The sequence below is a fragment of the Pongo abelii genome, chromosome 20 (genome assembly GCF_028885655.2).
Source record: "Pongo abelii isolate AG06213 chromosome 20, NHGRI_mPonAbe1-v2.0_pri, whole genome shotgun sequence".
Classification (NCBI taxonomy): Eukaryota; Metazoa; Chordata; class Mammalia; order Primates; family Hominidae; genus Pongo; species Pongo abelii.
This window is the reverse complement of record NC_072005.2, coordinates 62,939,375-62,959,611: the sequence shown is the minus strand read 5'-3', so window position 1 is coordinate 62,959,611 and position 20,237 is coordinate 62,939,375. Positions and strand designations below refer to the sequence as shown.

The following is a 20,237-nucleotide window of genomic DNA, read 5'->3' as shown; positions in this document are numbered from 1 at the left end:
AGTTCCTGGGGCAGTCCCAGAGCTTGAGCAGGTGGGAGGGATGAGCATTCTGTCCCTGCCGCAGGAGCCATTACACCCACAGGGGCAGCGCCCACACAAGGGGTCTCGGCTGCAGCTGGTGTGACCAGCTCAGCCACACCAATGCTTCTGTGTCCTGGGCAGCCTGGCTTCCCAACCCCCAAGGAGTCCCAAGCCACTGACTAGGTCCTAGAATAGACAGCCCATGTCCTGGGCTCTGGCTGGCTCTCCAGTCAGCTCCTTCACATCTATCGTAGATAGAGGAGCCCTTCCTAGAATAGACAACCCATGTCCTGAGCTCCGGCTGGCTCTCCAGTCAGCTCCTTCACATCTATCCTGGGTAGAGGAGCCCTTGGAGTCTTCTGTCCCCCACTGAACAGATAAGGGAGCAATGGGTCAGAAGTTTAAGGGATTTTTCCCAGAAGGGACCTGAAAAGTGTCATGGGATTTAGCCAGGCTCTGAAATCATAAAGGTGTGGGATCAAACCTCAGCTCCCTCCACCTCCTGGCTCTGTGCACTAGGACAAGGATTTCTTTTCTTTGGACCTCAGTTTCTCAAGGAGTAAAAATGGAGGTGTCATAGCAACAGTCGATACTTTTTCTAGTATTGACTACATCCCAGATGCTCTTCTAAGAGCCTTTGCCTATAATAACTCCTACAACATTATGAGATGGGAACTGTTATTAGCTTCATTTTATAGATGAAAAGAGTGAGATCTAAAAGCATAAGGTCCACTCAGAATCACACCACTAGTAATTGGCAGGACTGGGATTTGAAGCTAAGTATATGAATCTGCAGTGCATGCTCTAAACCAGCCCTGTCCAATAGAACTTTCTGCAGTGATAGGAATGTCCTGTATCCATGCTACCCAGAATGGTAGCCACTAGCCACGTGTGGCTGCTGAGCACTTGAGGTGACGCTAATGCAACTAAGGAAATGAAGTTTTCATTTTATTTCATTATAACGCATGTAAATCTAAATAGCTACATGGTAAATCTAAATAGCTACATATATTGGACAGCACTGCTCTAAATCATGATACTAAGCCCCTCTCAGCCTTAACAGACTATGTACCTAACAGGGTTGCTATGACACTTCTGACAGAGCCATATATGTAAAAGCACCCTCTGTGAACCAAGCAGTCTCGGTGTTGGGGCTGCACTTTCTCTAACCCTATGGAGTTTATAGTCTGGTGTAGGAAGACAAGCAACAATATGGACAAACACATATATAATTTCATGTACTGGTCATTGCTGCAAAGAAACTAAAATAGGGCCATGTGTTAGAGACTGATGGGGTTGAGATGCTGCTGTAGCTAGAGTTGTCAGGAGAGACCTCACTGAGATGGTCACATTTGAGTTTAGATCTTGATGAAGATCTGGGGTAAGAGTAGCTTAGACAGAGGGAACAGCTTGTGCAAAGACCCTGAGGCAGAAAAAAGCAGAAGGAATTTGACATGCAGAAAGAAGATCATTGTGAATGGAGCAGGGTAAGCTCATGGGAATGTGGAGGGAGGAGAGGTTAGAGTGGTAGGCAGGGGCCAGATTGTCAACAAACCTGAGTGGGCTCCACCATGAGAATGATAGCAAGCACAAACCAGGAACATTCCTCTTTGTCTGCTTTCGCTGGGCCCTCTTACACCCACTTGATTCTCTATTAAATATGGGCATCTCCAGCCAGGCGCAGTGACTCACGCCTGTAATCCCAGCACTTTGGGAGGCCAAGGCAGGCAGATCACGAGGTCAGGAGATCGAGACCATCCTGGGTAACACGGTGAAACCCCGTCTCTACTAAAAATACAAAAAATTGGCTGGGCACTACATGGTGGGTACCTGTAGTCCCAGCTACTCGGGAGGCTGAGGCAGGAGAATTGCTTGAACCGGGCACCGAGATCGCGCCACTGCTCTCCAGCCTCAGCGACAGAGTGAGACTCCGTCTCAAAAAAAAAAAAAAAAAAAAAAAAGAGGGGGGGCATCTCCCAAGCAGAAAGCAAAGCCTAAGCCTACTCACTTCTTTGGGGAGAGAGGAAGAAAGTCTTTGATACTAATTGAGCATCCTCTTTGGGCACCTGCACCAACAACTTCACACACATTATCATCTCATTTAACTGAGGTTGGATCTGCAAAGGCAGCTTGGCTTGGCAGAAAGAGTGGGAGCTTTGGAATGAGGGCGTAGATCTCACCGTGGGCTCTACCACTTGGTGCTATTTTTTAGCAAGCATGCAGTGATCATAATACTCTCAGCAGGTAAGCTTGATTGGGTGATTATGATGTGCCAGACATGGTTCTAAGCACTTCATATCTATTAGCTCATAATTTTAAGAGTTGTTTAGTATTATAATTTCTCTTTGCAAATGAGATAACTTTGCCCAAAGTCAACAAAGCCAATAATTGGAAGAGGTAGGATTTGAATCTATACAGGTATGATTGACATTTGTGAACTTGTTTAGCTGCTAAGTCTCTATACCCTGATTTCCTTTGGAAGAATTACCTCTGCTCCACTGTGTGTGGTCCTGGTGGGATAGTTAATGCACGTGCCCATTTTCTCATAATGAAAGGCAAGCGGGGTCCCTCAAAACTCCTTGCACCAGATCCTTATTTTTACACTAAAGCCAACCAAGCTGTGTCCTAAGCCAAGCTAATCAGACTGCTTACCTGGCACTTTAAATCTCAAATTGAGTAAAGCAAGAGTGGAAGAAGCAGATTTAATGTTTTTCAGGTGAGAGTGTTGAGTGGCTCATGATACAGAAATCTCTTGGTTTCCCAGGCTTCACTCTGTCTCAAACCCACTCTCCAGCCTTCACTTTAATCCTTTGAACTCCACCCCTTTGCCAGTTCCTTCCAGTGATTTCTCTTTTAAGCTAGCCAAAGTCCATTTCTGCCACTGGAACCCAAAAAACCTGCTTGATTCAAGAAGTTCAGCTCTGTTTGTGTTCTAAGGCAACCTCTGGCTGCTGTCCTTCTGTACGTAGTCTTCCTTCCATTGTATCTCTCAAAGAGAAAGCTCACTTCCTCAGTTTACTCTCCACCAGCTTTACGTTTCAAGCCTTACTGCTTGCTTACAGCTTTAACCACTTACACAGGGTGTAGGTGCATACTAGATGCTCAATTAATATTTGTTGAGATGGTATTTAAGGTGAAAGATTGAGAAGTGAAGATGGTTTGGGATTTTGTTGTTGTTGATGCCTTTATCGTGGGAGTGCCCTGTGCCAGGATGGATCTGAGAATGATTTTTTGTAATTCTGAAATAAGCCCATGTGTCTCCCCTACTCCAAATCCATGGCTCAACATCACATACAAGATAAGCATTTATTTAATTTATTTATTTATTTTTGAGATGGAGTCTCACTCTGTCACCCGGGCTGGAGTGCAGTGGTGTGATCTCGGCTCACTGCAACCTCCGCCTCCCAGGTTGAAGCAGTTCTCCTGCCTCAGCCTCCCGAGTAGCTGGGATTACAGGCGCCCGCCACCGCACCTGGCTAATTTTTGTATTTTTAGTAGATACGGGGTTTCCCCATGTCGGCCAGGCTGGCTTTGAAATCTTGACCTCAAGCGATCCACCCGCCTCGGCCTCCCAAAGTGCTGGGATTACAGGCGTGAGCCACCGCGCCCAGCCCTAGGATAGCATTTATAACTAAAAGCTTTAGTGTGACCTAGATCAAGGGTAGGAAAACTTTTTCTGTCAAGAGCAAGATAGTAACTCTTTTTGTCTTTGTTAGCCATACGGTCCCTGTTGCAATTACTCAACTTTGCCACTGTAGCGAGAAAGCCACTAGAGACAATAAATAAACAAGAGGAGCTAGCTATGTCCCAATAAAACTTTATTTATAAAAACAAATGGTCAACTATAGTTTGCCAACCTCTGATACAGATTCTTCATACTTCTTTAGTCCAGTCTCCCAACACTTCCTCATCTTACCTTGTTTTTCTACTAAATGAAACTTTGACTTCAGGATTCAGATCTGATGTCACTTCCATAACACATCTTTCTTGGAATGTACTGCATCATTCCTGGAAGATGGAAGATCTCAGTTAATAGAAAGACCTGAACAAACAGGTCATTTTCTGTAGTGGAATGAGCATGAGCTTGAGAGTCAGATCCAGGTGTAAATCCCAATCCTGCTGCTCACTTGCCCTGAGATAGTATCCAAAAAGTCTTTCTTGGGCGGGGTGTGCTGGCTCACGCCTGTAATCCCAACACTGGCAGGCCGAGGCGGGTGGATCACTTGAGGTCAGCAGTTCGAGACCAGCCTGGCCAACATGGTGAAACCCCATCTCTACTAAAAATACAAAAAATTAAGCTGGGTGAGGTGGCGGGTGCCTGCAATCCCAGCTACTCAGGAGACTGAGGCAGGAGAATTGCTTGAACCTGGGAGGCGGAGGTTGCAGTGAGCCAAGATAGCACTGTTGCAGTGAGCCAAGATCACGCCATTGCACTCCAGCATGGGTGACAGAACGAGATTCCATCTCAAAAAAAAAAAAAAAAAAAAAAGAAAGTTTTTCTTGGAGCTTCATTTTCCTCTTACATAAAATCATAGACTTTTAGGGGGAAATAAATGAGGTGAAGGTTGTAAAACACTTAGCAATGTGTATAGCATATAATATTTATATGGCTCATAGAAGCATAATACTATTATAATTGTTATTATGTATTATTATCATCATCTCAGAGATTCTTATGAAATCTATACTTCTTTAAAAATGGTGATTTTAGCAATTCCTGGTCTTTGTTTAAATGCATAATTCTCTCCTCTCTCGCCTCCCTTCTTTCAGATGTTTTAGGTAGAAGTAGAAAGAGGAAAGTGTTAGAGTTTCTTCCAAAGAATATGGGAAGATGTTCTGATTGCCTCGTTTAGAACATCCAGGGTCTAGAGTTGCAGTTTTTCTGGGTTAAGGCACTCAGAACATTTTATCTATCAAAGCCACTTGGGACTGGTAGGTCCTAATAGCATAGATGCAGGATTCCTTAATGCCCTTTGCAACCCCATCCCTGTAAATTCAACGAGCCTCCTTCTGGCTTGGAGATGAAAGGAAGATGAATAAGATGATTCTTACTAGATCTGGGATCCCAAAGCTCTGGCTTTCGGAAAAGTGAAATATTATTTGTTCCAGAGGGCACATAACATGTTCCTGGCACATTGAAGGGCTATTCCTCATAAGCTGGAGCTCAGCACTTGCCCTTAAAATGCACTTCACCCAGCTCACTGTCTCATGTAGGCCAAAGCTGGAAGAACCTTAGATATCACCACATCCCAGCGGCTCTATGCTAAATGTTGAGTGTGTGGGCAATCTTCTTGGAAGAAGGGTTGAAGCTGTTATCAAGTCATTGGAGGTATGCCTGACCTCAAGAAGGGAAAAGGATCACTGCCTAGTCCCAACGCATCATTCAGATGTGCATGTGAGGAGTCTCTACCAAGTGTCTCTATGTTCAGTAATACATACTCCTACCTTACCCATCACTAAGGAATTTATAATCTACTAAATTTGTTTTTAAAAAAGTATTGTTTCTACCAAAAGACATATGCAAAACGACTTATAGCTTAATTATGCACATAGATAAATGTTGGAAATAATCCAAGTGTCCGTCAACAATAGAATGGATAAATAAATCAAGGAATGGATAAATAAATCAATGGAATATTGCACAGCAATAAAAAGGATGAACTATCGATACATACAACCACATGGATGACTTTTATCAATATAATGTTGAATGAAAATCAGGGCCGGGCGCAGTGGCTCATGCCTGTAATCTCAGCATTTTGGGAGGCTGTGGCAGGTGGATTACCTGAAGTCAGGAGTTCGAGACCAGCCTGGCTAACATGGTGAAAGATACTACTAAAGATACAAAAAAATTAGCCAGGCATGGTGGGCGCCTGTAATCCCAGTTACTTGAGATACTGGGAGGCTGAGGCGGGAGAATTGCTTGAACCCAGGAGGCAGAGGTTGCAGTGAGCCAAGATCATGCCATTGTACTCCAGCCTGGGCAACAGGAGCAAAACTCCATCTCAAAAAAAAAAAAAATTAGAAACGAGACTGCATACTGTGACATACCACTTTTATGAAACTCTAAAATAGTCAAAATTAATCTATGGCGATAGAAGTTAGAAAAGTGGGCCGGGCACAGTGGCTCATGCCTGTAATCCTAGCACTTTGGGAGGCTGAGGCGGGTGGATCACTTGAGGCCAGGAGTTCCAGACCAACCTGGCCAACATGGTGAAACCTTGTCTCTACTAAAAAATACAAAAATTAGCCGATCATGGTGGCAGGCGCCTGTAACCCCAGCTACTCAGGACGCTGAGTCAGGAGAATCACTTGAACTTGGGAGGGAGGCAGAGGTTGCAGAGAGCTGAGATTGCACTCCAGCCTGGGCAACAGAGTGAGACTCCATCTCAAAAAAAAAAAAGTTAGAAAAGTGGTTACCTGTAGGTAGGCAGAGACTGGAGGGGCAAGAGGGAGAGTTCTGAGGTACTGGAAATATTGTGTCTCCTTATCTGGGTCATAGTTATGTGAATCTATCCGTCTATCCATATGTAAAAATTTATTAAATTGTAACCTTAAGAATTGTACACTTCACTATATGTAAGTTATACCTCAATAAACAAACAAAAATAAAGAAAAATTGTGATAGCCAAACTTTAAGACTTGAATTGTTATTTAAGCTCTTTATCGTACATATGAAATTTTCAATAATGTCAGTGTTTCCAAACAGGATATTAGTCTGAAGAAATAATCTCTTTTTCTCCCCTGGCACTTTTCAGTTGTATTTTGATTCTCTCTCTCTCTCTCTCTCTCTCTCTCTCCCAATTTGCTCATGGATCTGATCCAGTCCTGAAAGACACTTTCAAGTCAGGCAGCTGTCTGTGCTTTATCCAGCCTCTTCTGGGGAATACTGGACAGATAACAGGGTTGTCTCTAAAGCAAATTAGGTTTCATTCACCAGTGGGCCATTCTTAGGAGAAAGATGTGCCTGAGCTAAAGGAAGGTCCCAGCTCAGATGTCACTTCCTTCAGGAAGTCCTCCATGATTAATGGAGGCAGATTAGATGCCTGTTCTAGGAATGTCACAGCCCCTGAGCTACCACTGGGAGATCAGTAGCATATCCTGTAGACAGCATCAACTTGGCCATCAGCCAGGCTTTGGACTTAATTCCTGTCTCTGTCACTTAAGCTCCCTACATTTTCTTTTTTTTTTTTTTTTTTTTTTTGAGACAGAGTCTTGCTCTGTCACCTCAGCTGGAGTGCAGTGGCACAATCTCAGCTCACTGCAACTTCCGCCTCCCAAGTTCAGGCAATTCTCCTGCCTCAGCCTCCCAAGTAGCTGGGATTACAGGTGCCCGCCACCACACCTGGCTAAATTTTGTATTTTTAGTAGAGATGGGGTTCACCATGTTGGTCAGGCTGGTCTTGAACTCCTGACCTCAGGTGATCCACCCGCCTCAGCCTCCCAAAGTGTTGGGATTACAGACGTGAGCCACCACGCCCAGCCACATTTTCCATTTCTACAAAATGAGTGTAACTGTTTCTTGCAGTTGATTGTGGAATTTAAGTGAGGTAATTTTTACAAAAAAGAGTGCTCTCCAAATGTTTATAAATTAAAGAAAAATATCTCCTAGCTCAGGGCTTCCCAGGCTTCTCTCAAGAATGTACCACTTTATAGTTTTTTGTCAATTGCATGTGTATCATTAGTATTAATTTTTATTGATTGATTTTCCTCAAACATATTAACTTGTTTACTTAGATGATCACTGTAGCTTTATCCTAAGCAATACCTAAATACAATAAAATTGCAGATTTTTGTCCTACTGATATTTTACTGCACATTAAAATATGTAATTATATTAGTTTCAACACCAGAGGGAAAAAAAAGAAAAAAGAAATTTAAAAAATGTAAAAAAAGGCCAGACGCGGTGGCTCATGCCTGTAATCCCAGCACTTTGGGAGGCCGAGGCGGACGGATCACCTGAGGTTGGGAGTTCAAGGCCAGCCTGACCAACATGGAGAAACCCCCATCTCTACTAAAAATAGAAAACTAGCCGGGCGTGGTGGCGCATGCCTGTAATTCCAGCTACTAGGAAGGCTGAGGCAGGAGAATTGCTTGAACCCTGGAGGCGGAGGTTGTGGTGAGCCAAGATCGCGTCATTGCACTCCAGCCTGAGCAACAAGAGTGAAACTCTGTCTCAAAAAAAAAAGTAAAAAAAAATGTAATTACTAAAACAAAATCTATATATTGCCTAAAATTATCTCTAATATGTCCATGGTTGGTGGATATTACAGAGCTTAGAAAAGTTTTCCTAGTTGAGAGCAGAGGCTCAAACCTGAAGTTAGTGCTGTTCTCCTTGTCGATATTGTTTCATTGTTATTTTTATTAACTTTTTTCTTTCTAAAAATATTTTTTACAGCCTTTAACCATTTTTTAATTTTTATTTTTTTAAAACAAGGTCTCGCTCTGTCACCCAGGCTGGCGTGCAAGGGTACGATCACAGCTCACTTGCAGCCTCGACTTCCCTGGCTTCAACTAGCCTCCACCTCAGCCTCCTGAGTAGCTGGGACCACAGTCATGTGCCACCATGCCCGGCTAATTTTTATATTTTTTGTAGAGATGGGGTTTCGTTACATTGCCCAGGCTAATCTTAAACTCCTGAGCTCAAGCAGTTCACCTGCCTTGGCCTCCCAAAGTGCTGGGATGACAGGCGTGGGCCACCGTGCCCGGCCAACTTTTTCATTTACTTTCAGATAAGCTGCTTGGCATGCACACAAATCCTGAGTATGAAACTCCCTTAAAATCCATTTTTAGCTACTCGAACACATGAATTTTCTGCCACTAAAATTTTGAGTACACACGCCACAAGCATACCTCCATAGATCTCACAAGTGCCTCTCACAAACAAAAGAGGCAGAGAGGACAGAACGGGTAAACAAGAGGCATGAACAGGAACCAAATCCCAAAGAAAAGGCTGATTGAATTCTAGAGAATTCAACTGAGATCCCAGGGAAATCGTACAAGGGTCCAGGTAAGAAAAGGGTAAGATCAGAATTACAGGGTGCAGCCAGGCGTGGTGGCTCACACCTATAATCCCAGCACTTTGGGAGGCCAAGGCTGGTGGATTGCTTGAGCTCAGAAGTTCAGGGTTCTACCATGTTGCTCAGACCAGCCTGGGCAACATGGTAAGACCTCATCTCTATTTAAAAAAAAAAAAAGTAATAAAATAAGTACAGGGTGGGAAGACACAATGCTGTTCCAGTTATCTGTAGCTGTATAACACATCACCCCAAAACTCAGTGACTCAGAACAACAGTGCTTTTAGTATCTCTGTGGGTCAGGAAATCGGTGGTGGGCTCAGCTGGGTGGTTATGGCTCAGGGTCTCTTCTGTGCTGACTAGAGCTGGATCTCCAGGTGACTAAAGCAGCTGGGGCCCACCCACCAGCTCTCTCTTCTCATGTTGTCTCAGGCCCTCTCCATGTGTTGTCGGCTAGGTGGGGCTCCCTCACAACATGGCAGCCTCTGGACAATGGGACAGCTGAGGGGAACTGAGGCCTTCGTGCAAATAAGGGGGAGGTTGTGTCGTCTTTTCTGACCTAGCCTCAGGAGTCACGCAATGTCCCTTCTGCCACTGTCTATTGGAGACAAGCGAGTCACAGCCCTGCCCAGATGCAAGGGGATGGAAATCCAACTCCACCCCTTGATGAGGACCTGACACATTTGAACAGATCAGATGGGAGAGTGTTGTGATCGTCTTCAAAAACCACAGCAAGTGTTTGTGTGTCTGTTACCCCCACACTGGAAGGCATGTCTGTCACCACACTGGAAGGCATGTCCGTCACCCCCACATTGGAAGGCGTGTCTGTCACCCCCCACACTGGAAGGCGTGTCTGTCACCCCCACACTGGAAGGCATGTCCATCACCCCCACACTGGAAGGCATGTCTGTCACCCCCACACTGGAAGGCGTGTCTGTCACACCCACACTGGAAGGCATCTCTGTCACCCCCCACACTGGAAGGCGTCTGTCACCCCCCACACTGGAAGGTGTGTCCGTCACCACCACACTGGAAGGCGTGTCTGTCACCCCCCACACTGGAAGGCGTGTCCGTTACCCCCATACACTGGAAGGTGTGTCCGTCACCCCCACACTGGAAGGCGTGTCTGTCACCCCCACACTGGAAGGCGAGACCTTCAAGGACAAGGACTCCATTTCCTCTCGGTGTCCCTTGTGCCTACACGAGACCTAATACATAGTCAGTGCTCATTATTTATGAAAGACTCTATTGGTGGCCCAGAAAAGGCTCACAGAAGAGATAAGTTTGATTGTGCTGAAACCACACCCCCTCACTACCCTGTTATAGCACCAAGAGGCTGGTGGGAGCTGAGTTCTGGGAACCTGCGAAAGGCTTGCAGAGTCCTCCGGTGCCTGTGTCTAAGAAGATCGGGCAGTGGTGGGAGGCAGGAGCCAGGTGTGAAAGGCCTGCAGAGTCTCCCTGGGCCTGTGTCTGAGAAGATCGGGCAGTGGTGGGAGGCAGGAGCCAGGTGTGAAAGGCCTGCGAGGTCTCCCTGCACCTGTATCTAAGATCAGGCAGTGGTGGGAGGCAGGAGCCAGGTGTGAAAGGCCTGCAGAGTCTCCCTGCACCTGTGTCTTAAGAAGATGGGCAGTGGTGGGAGGCAGGAGCCATCTGTGAAAGGGGACCAGCTCTTCAGCCAGGTAACAACAGTGGGCATCTCGCTCCCACATACCAATGGTCTGTTTAGTACTGCAGGGACGCTGCAGTCCATATCCCAGGGACAAATGTTCCGTATCCTCCCGTGACATCTGTTGGGAACGTGGAGATCAGCCCTTGGGTTCATCTCCACCTGCCTCCCTTTGTTCTCCCAGCCCTGATCAGTCACCTGGTTCCAGGGATTCTAACGTGTAAATCTCACTCGAATCTCTCCTTTTGTGTCCATTGACGTTGCCTCTGTCCAAACTTGGGATGCCCCTGGTTCCCCACTCTCCTGCCCCTCTTGGACCTAAGCCTGATATGTGGCTCTTCTCTCCACACTTTGTCTTTTGAGGGGCTATCTAACCCCACTAGAAATGATGGCCAAGTCAGGTGTCTATTCCAGAGCCCTTACCCAGGTATTCCCGTGACGGCAAATACACCTCTGGACATCCCACATGTTAAGTTAAATGAGCATTTAATTTCCTCTTCCCACCAGCTCCTCATCTTGGGTTTCCCTTTTGGGGGGACCCCAAAACCACCTGTTTGCTTTTTTTTTCACCACTATCTGCAACAGATAATCCATCGCAAAACAGGTGCCTCCGGATTTTTCCAATGCTTCTCAAACATTTCTTCTGCTTCATCAACAGCCCTTCCCCGAACTCAGGACACAATCGTCACACGCCTGGCTGTCAGGGATCAAGCCCTGGGTGACCTGCCCACTGGTCCCTGCCACCAGGGGCTGCCCCTATATATGTCTCCACACTAACTGCCAGAATGATATCTGCCCCTATATCTGTCTCCTGTGTCTGTATCTGCCCCTATATCTGTCTCCACACTAACTGCCAGAATGATATGAAATTTGAATCATGCCACACCCATGTTTAAATCTCCTCAGTGTCTCCTCCATTTTTCTGCATCTTAAAATACATGTCTGTGGATATGTGCACATATAATATATATAATGTGTGTATGTATATATGTATACATGCACACACCTGAAAAATATAAGGACATGCACTACATATTAAAAATACAGGCTGAGCACAGTGGCTCACTCCGGAATCCCAGCACTTTGGTTGGGAGGCTAAGGTGGGAGGATCACTTGAGCTCAGGAGTTCAAGACCAGCCTCGGCAACATGACAAAACTCTGTCTCTACAAAACCCACAAAAAATTAGCCGGGGGTGGTGGTGTGCACCCATAATCCCAGCTACTCAGGAGGCCGAGGCGGGAGGATTGCTTGAGTCCAGGAGGTCAAGGCTGCAGTGAACTATGATCGCACCACTGCACTCCAGCCTGGGCAACAGAGTAAGACCCTGTCTCAAACAAACAAACAAACAGAAACAACAAAAAATTTAAAATCATCTCTTTGTGGTGGGATTATGGATGACATATATTCTCCATTATCCTTTTTTCTGTATTTTAAAGCATTTCCTCCTGACTGTTCTTTTTATTGTGTTTCTAGTTTTTTAGCGTGTGTGCATTTTCTTTTCTGAACTTTACCGGCTACTTAACAAGTTCTATTCAAATATCTCCTTAAAAGTTTCATGGGAATACAATTTCCAAATGTATTCACTACATGCATGTATGTTATCTTCAGGATCAGAAACAGGCAATAATTACTGTTTTTTAAATAAGCCCTGAAATAAATCAAGTCACCCTTGAGGCCAGCAATTAACAAATCATGTTTTCTGCCTCCTCAGAGTTAACTTTTTGATGCCAATTTAGCAGCTCAACGGGCAGAAATAGAGCCAGGTGCTTTGGGACTCATTAAAACCACCCTAACAACCTTCCTAGGGACCCTGAGAGTAGATGACACCGTGTTTTTCATCCGTCCAGGCAGGCTGTGTAATTATGATCAATTTATTCAACCCATCTCAGGGCTGGCAAGAAAAACAGCTTCTTTGAGGGAGAAAAGAAAAAAAGCCAAAGGGAAAAACCACATTGGGTCACAGGCAAGAGGGGTTTGGGAATTAATCAACGTGGACCCGTTAGAGGGAGTGAAACAGAGAGATGGCAGGTGGAGAGCTGCACTGGGCTACGGCACAGAGTCGGCCTGTGAACACTGAAGCAGGTTGGGTTTTTTGTTTTTTGTTTTTCTGTTTGCTCGTGGGCAGCAGCGGGCGGCAGACTTTCTAATTCTCTGTGGCTGACTGGGCAAAGTCTTCCCCACCACAGGCAAATACATAGCTTCCCTCCCCACTCCCCACTTTGTGCGCTCAGCTGGCTATTGTCCACGCTTTGCTCAATATTGACGCTCTTGGAATTGTAGATTAGATATCACTTTGTGTATTTTTTGGACTATCTAAATATTATTCAAAAGCTTTCCTAACTAAAATGGAAGTTCCTTTCCTGTTTCCAATGGGAGCAGCTTTAAAAATGCAGAAAGCCTGTGAAAATGTCAGAACACGACAAATCATAAACTGATAACGTGCCATTTACTGTACCTCAATTATTCCTAAATAAAATTGTAATAAGAAAATATATATTTTAAAATATATATTTTAAAACTCACAGTTTTTGCATCAAAGGTCACAATAAACAGAGTGAAAGCAACCAATGGAATAGGGGGATACCATATTTGCACATTACATATCTGAAAAGGGGTTCATCTCCAGAGTATATAAACAACGCATAACTCAACAACAAAACACTAACAACATGATTTTAAAATGGGCAAAGAACTTAGACATTTCTCCAAAGAAGGTCTACAAATGGCCAACAGACACAAGAAAAGGCACTCCACATCACTAATAATTAGGGAAATGTAAATCAAAACCACACCATTGCTATCAAAAAACAGAAAATAACAAATTTTGCCAAGGGTGTGGAGAAATTGGAACCCTGGTGTACTGTTAATGCAGAAGGAAAACAGCATGGCAGTCCCCCAAAAAAATTAAACACAGAATTACGATATAATCCAGGAATGCCACCTCTGCTTGTGTACCTAAAAAATTGGAAGCAGGAACTCATACTTCTATGTTCATTGCAACATTATTCACAATAGCTCAGAAGTAGGAGCTACCCAAGTGTTCATTGAAGGAATAGATAAACAAAATATGGTCCATCTGTACAATGGAATATTATTCCCCTTTCCAAAGGAAGGACATTGTGACACATGCTACAAAGACCTCATTTGACACCAGAAAAAATAATATAATAATGTTAGCAGTTTATTCTAGAATTTGTTACGACTAATAGGTAAGATGATGAAAACATTGGTCTCCTAAAATTGTATAATAAATAAAATAGGCTATACATTAATTAGAATATAATTATATATAGCGACCACAGTTTATGTAATACTTTGGGACTAACAACAATGATTTGTATAATAATAAAATATTTCATTATAAAATTTGAATATACATTCTAGTAGAGTACAAGAAAAAAATGTCAGATCGTGTGAACCATCATATGAACCACCAAATTTAGCCTCACACTAACAGGAGAGGAAGGCTTATTTAAAAAAAAAAAAAAAAAAAAAAAAAAAAAAAGATGCTCACTCACTGGTATATCAGTTAGATAACCTTTTCTGTTGTTTGACGCTTTGATTATGTTTAATGTCAAACAGAAGCAGAACCATCTAGCTGTACCTGTTAGAACAAGATCTTTTCTGCCATCTGCTGGACATCTGTCATAACTATACAAATTAGCTATAAAATCATTCTAACTTTAAATTTTTAACATAAGCTGGGTGCGTATGATGCTAGTGGCACTGGCTTAGACACAGCCATCTTACCCCGTGCAAAACCTGAATTGACAAAGAGACACTGCATCCCTACTTTCTCCAGTTCTCATCCACTCAGATCTTCAACTTCTTATTGTAAGAAAAAAAAGGTATTTAGTGTCTATAACACAGGATAACATCTCCCCATGCGTCCTCATTCTGTTGACATCCCAACATTCAAAACTGTTCACCTCAGTGCTTCTTAATATCACAACCCTCACCTCCAGCCTGTGTGTGTCTTGCCAGCACACCGATGGGAGCCACTTGTTCACGTTCCTTCACTGGGACGCACAGACTGCCACCCAGGTGTTCAGCTTTCTGGCATTTTCCTGTTATTTGCATGCTTTATTTGGTGCACGGGATTCTTTTACAAGTTCTATGATCCTGTGGACAAGAAAGTACGAAGCCACTACTTCCATTTCAGGTGTTCCAACCTTTCTAGGTGAACTATGTTCTTGGGGTCCACAAATTTCTCTCTCCATCTTTTTTTCTCTCCCCCTCCACCCCCCCTCCCTGCCCACCTTCTGTTGCTCTCCTGACCATCCAGAGGACTTTTTTTTTTTTTTTTGAGACAGCCTCTTGTTCTGTCACCCAAGCTGGAGTGCAGTGGCACAATCACAGCTCACTGCAGCCTCAAAATTCCCAGGCTCAGGTGATCCTCCCACCTCAGCCTCCAGAGTAACTGAACCTATAGGCTCACACCTCTGCAAGGGAAAGGAACAGGACTTCTGTGTCAGTTACAAGTCAAGTGCCTCCCAGCTTCTAAGTCCACAGGTTCAGTGCCGGCCCTGCAATAACGGAGCTGTCCTGGCTCCTTTGCAGCGAGCGCAGTGCTAGGCTCTGCCACTAGAGGGGGCGGGAGAGACATCCCAGGAGGAAGAGGCTCCACTGCGCCGCCATCTTGTCTTTCTTCTTGCCCCTGTTAATGGCCTTATCAGCCCCACATGAATGGGGCCCCCTGGTGTGTTCACGACCCCAGCTCCTGCCTGTGGCTGCCTCACCACAGGCCTCTCCATACTCCAGCCACCAGCCTTGGCCCCTGTACCCCAGAGGGCTGCCTCCTATTTCCCTGATGACCATGCTCCCGCCTTTGCCCAACCAGAGGCCTCACCCAGACATTGAGGTTCATACCTCCACTTTTGACTTGCTCTTTCCTTGGGATTATTAAAAGTTTGACCATGTTTGATGTTTGTTTCTTATCACCCCACAGCTGGACAAGCTGATTAGAAAACCTGGGTACACCCTCTTCTAGTGCCAGTGGGGAGTTCAAACCCTGTGCAGTACCCCTGGCTGTGGCCCATCCCCTAAGCACCATAAAACCCCAACCCCAAACCCACCTCCTTTCTCTGCCCTCTCAAGCCACATTCAGACCAGCTTGGGAAAGCCCACTCTGCTGTGTTCAGAAATCCTGTTACATAATAAGCTTCATACCCTCTTGGAGTGTGTATGTGTGGGTATATGTGTGTCATCAGTCTTAACATTCAAACCCAATTTTGGGTGGTGTAATCCTTTTTCTCCAGGTGGCCCCAACGTTTGCATTGTTACAGCCTCTCACCTGCTCAAGCCAGGTTTGGGTAGGTGCACCTGAATCCATCAGTTCTCCTTTTTCTCTCCCAGAAAACCATAAGAGAATCTTGATTGCTCCCATATCCTCTCTTACCCAGCACCCTCCAATCCATTATCACTTGACAGGCATGTTGAGCTTTAAATTAGGTAAACCCAATTGTGCGGCTACATTCTTTAAAATTTGTCAATGGATTCCCATCCCTCTGAGAAACCTTCCTCCCTAGGTATCCTTCAGAATTCTTTTTTCTTTATAGTTAGGCTCATGTTGTGGTCAATAAATCTTTATTTTGGAAGTCAGAAAGCTTTTTTCCACAAAGGAGCAGAGAATATGTATTTTAGGTTTTGCAGGCTATTTGGTCTATGTTGGATATTCTTCTCTGGGTTGCTTATATTACCACACTTTAAAAATATAAAAAACAATTCTTGCCCAGGTGTGCTGGTTCACATCTATAATTCCAGCACTTTGGAAGGCCAAGGCAGGAAGATCACTTGAGCTCAGGACTTTGAGACTGGCCTGGACAACATAGTGAGACACTGTCTCTATAAAAACATTTAAAAATTAGCCAGGCTGAGCGGGCAGGCTAACTTGGACTGGCTTATTTCACTTAACATAATCACCTGCTGGAAGCTGGTGCCCAGGAGATCAAGGCTTCAGTAAGCTATGATCATGCCACTGCACTCCATCCTGAGTGACAGAATAAGACCCTGTAAAACACACACACACATACACACACACACACACACACACACACACACACAAACTATTTTCTAGCTTGTGGGCTATTGAAAAACTAGGTGGCAGGCCATAGTGTGCCAGCCCCTGCTTTATATTAAATGCTGCTTGTGCAAATTGCTGTGGGTTTTTTTCTCTTCATTGGACCCTGATTGATATAGCTTCTCAATGCAGATTCTCTTTTGAAACTCCCAATCATTTTTCCCCAGAGAAAGAATACGCTAGAAAGTGGATAAAGGCCAAAAGTCCAAAACTAGTGTATCTTCAACTACACAGAAAAGCACCAAGAATGGGTCATAGACATCCCCCATTCAAAAAAATTAAACATTATGGAGAAAGGTGCCCTCAATCAGTCACTGAATACAGAAGGGTCTTCCTGAAGTACGGAGGGTAACAGAGACTGACAGTCAGAAGGGTCATCAGTGGTCTTTTTTTTTTTTTTTTTGACACGGAGTCTCACTCCATCACCCAGGCTGGAGTGCAGTGGCACGATCTTGGCTCACTGCAATCTCCGCCTCCCAGGTTCAAGCGATTCTTCTGCCCCAGTCTCCCGAGTAGCTGGGACTACAGGCGTGTGCCACCACACCTGGCTAATTTTTTGTATTTTTAGTAGAGACAGGATTTCACTGTGTTAGCCAGGATGGCCTTGATCTTTTGCCCTCATGATCCACCTGCCTTGGCCTCCCAAAGTGCTGGGATCAGTAGTCATTTAGTTGAATAGCTTAGGCCACATAAAGCACGTGGTCTTTTCGCTAAAAAGAATAGAATCCATAGAAAATAAAATGCAAAGACTGTAACAGCAGGATTAGATTTGCTCACTTTCATACTCAATATGGCTGCCATGTGATAATGGGTGGAAGGCCATTGGGTAGGCACAGATGTGGAAGAAATAAAACACTTAGTATAGTATTCTGGGTAAGAAACCAGAAGGATTGAGTATTTCAGATGCGCTTATCAGACACTGGCCTCAAGTTGCTGACTTGAGCAGTAAGAGATGGTAAGATTTTGCTCAGTTGATGCAAAGCTGGAACCCAGAGGAGACTCCCTCCCCACCACTCAAATGAGGGTCTATTGACGAGCAGCATGTGCCTCACCTGGAGCCTGTCACTGAATCAGACCCTGCATTTTAACAAGATCTGAGGGTGAATTATATGCACATTAAAAATTTGAGGGCCATGAGGTTACAGTAAATGAAGCGAGATGCTAGAAATTTCTCTTTATACTGTATATTACTATACACCAGTGGTTCTCAACCTTCGTTGCTCATTAGAACCACCTGGAAAAATTTTTTAAACCTGATTTCCAAGCATCAACTCAAACTGGTATCTCTTGAGGGTGGGAATCAAAACTGTCTGGGGATGGAGAAAGGGAGTCTGTCTCGAGCAGGTCTTTGCTATCTTATCCTTAGGAGCAGCCAGCCTTAAATCCACTCCCCCAGGGTGTCCTGTCTATTCTGCACTTAACTTTCAAAATATTCTTATTCCTTTGCAATGAATTACTCTATGCTGCATCTCTTTTACTGTGTGTCTATTGTTTACATTCCTTTAAATTAAGAAGACAAGAACCGAGGTGTCACAACAGTGAACTTTAATAAATGAATCCAGCCTAGCAGGTAGTGACCTTTCCGGAGTTCTGAGGATCGCTGGTCTCTGCCTGTGAGCTCAACCAGCCATTCATAAAATGCCCTCCCAAGACCAGCAGCATCAGCATCACTGAAAATGCAGATTCACAGGTTATTTAAAACAAGTAAAATCTGAGAAATTATCACCAAGAGGAGGCTAGGGAGACGTGACAACTCAAGGCAATGTGGCGCCTTGGATGGAAAAGAAGGGAGAGGAGGGCATTGTATAAACACTGAGGAGGTCTCAATAAAATAGGCACCTTAGTTCACAGCAATATATAGAGTCAGCTCATCGCTTGTGGCAAATGTGCCATATTAATGAACCATGTTAACAATGGGGGAAATGGTGTGGAACATTGGCGAGCTCTATGGACTTTTGAAAGATATTCTAAAATGAAATCTAAGGCCAGGTGTGGTGGCTCATGCCTGTAATCCCAATACACTGGGAGGCTGAGCCAGGCAGATCACCCGAGATCAGGAGTTCCAGAGCAGCCTGGCCAACATGGCGAAACCCTGTCTCTACTAAAAATACAAAAATTAGCCAGGCGTGGTGGTGGCACACCTGTAATTCCAGCTACTTAGGAGGCTGAGGCAAGTGAATTGCTTCAACCAGGGAGGTGGAGGTTGGAGTGAGCCGAGATTGCGCGACGGCACTCCATCCAGCCTTGGTGACAGAGTGAGACTTGGTCTAAAATAAAATAAAATGAAGTCTATTTTTTAATGCACACTCTAAGGCCACACCCCTGATCTACTAAATTGGAAGCTCTGGGATCAGAGCCCACCCTTTTGTAGATTAACAAAGCCTTCAGGATATGGTACTATCACTAAGACCAACTAGTCACCAGAGACTCTGAATGCCTCTGTAGTTCAAGAGTCAAATCAGGAATTTAGAAGTTGCCAAATTTAGACCAAAAAATACACCATCTGGGTCAGGGACATAAATAGGCAGAGCAGAGAGGATTTGGGGGGGCAGTGAAAATATCCCCCATGATACTCCAGTGGTGGATACTCATGAGGCCTTCATCCAAACCCACAGGATGTACAACACCCAGAGCCCTAATGGACACCACGGACTCTGGGTGCTGGTGATGTGTCCAGGCAGGCTCACTGATGGAACAGGTGCACCGCTCTGCTGGGGATGCTGGGCGGAGAGAGGCTGTGCTGTGTGGGGAAGGAGTCTAGGGGAACTCTGTGCTGTCCACTAAATTTCCCTGTGAACCTAAAACAGCTCTGAAAAAGTCGTTAGCCAGGCGTGGTGGCTCACATGTATACTCCCAGCACTTCTGGAGGCCAAGGTGGAAGGCTCGCTTGAGGCCAGGACTTCGAGATCAGCCTTGGCAACAAAACCAGATCCCATCACTACAAAAAATTTATTTCAAAAAATTTGAATGAAGTAATACTAATAAAGCCTAATACAAACAATGCAGGATGCAGTGGCTCACACCTGTAATAGCACTTTGGGAGGCCGAGGCAGGCAGATCACTTGAACTTAGGAGTTCAAGACCAGGCTGGGCAACGTGGCAAAACCCCTCTCTTCAAAAAATACAAAAATTAGCTGACATGGTGTGGTGTGTTCTTCTAGTCCCAGCTACTCCAGTGGCCAAGACGGCAGAATTGCTTGAGCCGCGATCAAGTCTGCAGTGAGCTGTGATTACACCACTGCACTCCAGCCTGGGTGAAAGAGTGAGACCCCATCTCAAAAAAAAGAAAAGAAAAGAAAAAGAAACAAAAAAGAAAACAGTGCAGGATACCCAATAGAAGCTGAGTTTCAGATAAATAATGAATAATTTAGAACAGGCTGATACTAAAAAAAATTGTTTATTTGAAACACAGATTTCCCGAGGCATTGTGTATTTAATCTGAACACCTACTTT

General features: G+C 44.6%; 1 protein-coding gene across 13 annotated transcripts in view; it reads left to right on the top strand.

Moving 5' to 3' along the window:
• Nucleotides 1-20,237, top strand: part of LOC100438104 (zinc finger and SCAN domain-containing protein 5A) — a 90,851-nt gene that overhangs the window by 45,590 nt on the left and 25,024 nt on the right. The gene's annotated exons all lie outside the window — the stretch shown is intronic.